This window comes from Hipposideros armiger, unplaced genomic scaffold, assembly GCF_001890085.2.
Source record: "Hipposideros armiger isolate ML-2016 unplaced genomic scaffold, ASM189008v1 scaffold_881, whole genome shotgun sequence".
NCBI lineage: Eukaryota > Metazoa > Chordata > Mammalia > Chiroptera > Hipposideridae > Hipposideros > Hipposideros armiger.
The window spans coordinates 610,091-613,083 of NW_017732231.1; the positions used below are offsets into that span (position 1 = coordinate 610,091).

The 2,993-nt window shown below is 39.3% G+C and overlaps 1 pseudogene; it reads left to right on the forward strand.

The window, feature by feature from the left end:
- The first annotated feature begins 677 nt into the window (after nt 1–677).
- Nucleotides 678–2,054, forward strand: LOC109374974 (eukaryotic peptide chain release factor subunit 1 pseudogene; annotated as a pseudogene).
- Nucleotides 2,055–2,993: the final 939 nt, after the last annotated feature.

Here is a 2,993-nt window from a genome sequence, read left to right on the forward strand (position 1 = left end):
CAAGTCACTCAAGCTTTCTATGCCCTTAGTCAGTGGGAGACATATTTAAGGTACTTGACTGACAAGGTCATTCTGAGCCAAGGCAACACATGTAGGGCAATGACTTTCAATACTGGGCCAGCAGATGCCGGAGAGCTTGGGCCCACCCCAGGCCTACCAGAGTCTTAACTCTGTGGGTAAGGCCTGGTAATCTCTGCATTAACAATCCCTCTCATCTCCCACAGGTGATGCTGGTGCTTCTAAGGGTTGAAAACCACTGATGAGGAGAATCCACCCCAGAACCTGACAGGATAAATTCTCAATGAATGCTAACAACTTTGGCCAAAGGTCACAGAGCTAGTTCGTGGCAAGTCATGGGCTTGGTCTCTGGCCCTATGATTGATTCTAGGCAACTTTTTCCACCAAAGGTAGTCTTATCTCCTAGAAGAGAGATCTGCATATCTGGGAAGTTTAGCTATAAGGTCAGACATTGGTGTTAAGTACAGATAATCTAGAAATACTCCAGTTTAGGGCTTGGAAAAAATAACAGAGCAGAGCCTTAGGCAAGTAAAGCACCGTAGCCACCTTCCAGTTTGTCATTTAAGATTCTTGTGAAAGGCATTAAGAAGTACAAATTGCAGGGGAGGGTTGGCCACTGCCGCCCAGGACTGGGCCCTTAGGGAGGAGGAGGCGAGAAGATGGTAGATGACCCCAGTGCTGCTAACAGGAACGTGGAGATCTGGAAGATCAAGAAGCTCATTAAGAGCTTGGAGGCGGCAACGGCACAAGCATGATATCATTGATTATTCCTCCCAAAGACCAGATTTCACAAGTGGCAAAAATGTTAACAGACGAGTTGGAACTGCATCTATCATTAAGTCACGAGTAAACGCCTTTCAGTCCTGGGAGCCATTAATTACATCTGTACAACAAAGACTCAAACTTTATAACAAAGTACCTCCAAATGGCCTGATTGTTTACTGTGGTACAATTGTAACAGAAGAAGGAAAGGAAAAGAAAGTCAACACTGACTTTGAACCTTCCAAACCAATTAATACGTCATTGTATTTGTGTGACAACAAATTCCATACAGAGGCTCTAACAGCACTACTTTCAGATGATAGCAAGTTTGGCTTCATTGTAATAGATGGTAGTGGTGCACTTTTTGGCACACTCCAAGGAAACACGAGAGAAGTCCTGCACATATTCACTGTGGATCTCCCAAACAAACATGGTAGAGGAGGTCAGTCAGCCTTGTGCTTTGCCCGTTTAAGAATGGAAAAGCGACATAACTATGTTCGGAAAGTAGCTGAGACTGCTGAGCAGCTGTTTATTTCTGGGGACAAAGTGAATGTGGCTGGTCTCATTTTAGCTGAATCAGCTGACTTTAAAACTGAACTAAGTTAATCTGATATGTTTGATCAGAGGTTGCAATCAAAAGTTTTAAAATGAGTTGATATAGCCTATGGTGGTGAAAATGGATTCAACCAAGCTATTGAGTTATCTACTGAAGTCCTCTCCAATGTGAAATTCATTCAAAAGAAAAAATTAATAGGACAATATTTTGATGAAATCAGCCAGGACATGGGCAAGTAGTGTTTTGGAGTTGAAGATACACTAAAGGCTTTAGAAATGGGAGCTGTAGAGATTCTAATAGTCTATGAAAAATTGGATATAATGAGATATGTTCTTCATTGCCAAGGCACAGAAGAGGAGAAAATTCTCTAACTCCAGAACAAGAGAAGGATAAATCTCATTTCACAGACAAAGAGACAGGACAAGAACATGAACTAATTGAGAGCATGCCCCTGCTGGAATGGTTTGCTAATGACTATAAAAAATTTGGAGCTACATTGGAAATTGTCACAGATAAGAAGGATCCCAGTTTGTGAAAGGATTTGGTGGAATTGGAGGTATCTTGTGGTACAGAGTAGATTTCCAGGGAATGGAATACCAAGGAGGAGACGATGAATTTTTTTACCTTGATGACTACTAGGTAGTCGACATGGGTCCGGCAAAATGTGCCTCACCCTCCAGCATCCAACCCAAGGAGCATACCCGTGGTGGAATCCAAACAGATCCCTGCCTTACAACTGGACCATTTCCAGATTTAATCCAAGAGCATTGGATATTGAAAAGAAAACTGAAACAAAACCAGACCCAACCCTACACTTTTGTTTGTCATGGTGTCAGCGCAGCAGCCTACAACTAAGTTCCTAAAGGCCATTTTGGACTAATTTAAACAAGAATCCCAGTTTTCACTTTTACTCAATTTGAGTAAATTGTTTGCTCTTTTATTTTATGAAAAAAATGATTTTTTTTAACCTTCATACATAGAGGCAAAAATACTTTGCTGTAAACCTTCAAAAGTTAATAGAAATGGGATCATACTGGTTTGTTTCTTATTTTGATTGGAAAAAAATTAAATTGCTGCATTTCACAGTGACCCATTTACATGGCATTCTCAGCTTAGACTGCATTAGAAGAAATATACGTGATGAAATGTTGGGAAAAAAAAAAAGAAGTACAAATTGCCAGTTATAAAAAATAGTCACGGGGATGTAAAGTACAAAATGGGGAAGATAGTCAATAATATTGTAATAATTATTTATGGTGCCAGATGGGTACTAGACTTATCGGGGCGATCATCCTATAAGTGTCTAATCACAAGATAAATGTCTAATTACTGTGCTGTACACTTAAAACTAATATAATATTGTATATCAACTATAATTTAAAAATAAATTTTATTTTTATTTATTCATTTATTTTAAAATCTTTATTAAAAACATAGCTAACACACAATATTATATGAGTTTCAGGGGTACACCATAGTTGTTCATCATTGACTTACCTAAAGAAGTGATCACCATGATAAGTCCAGCAACCATCTGACACTGCACTATGCTATCACAATATTGACTATATTCCCTATGCTGTACATGTCATCCCCGTCACTTATTTGTTTTATACCTGGAAATTTGGACCACTTATTGCTTTTCATTTTCCCCCTC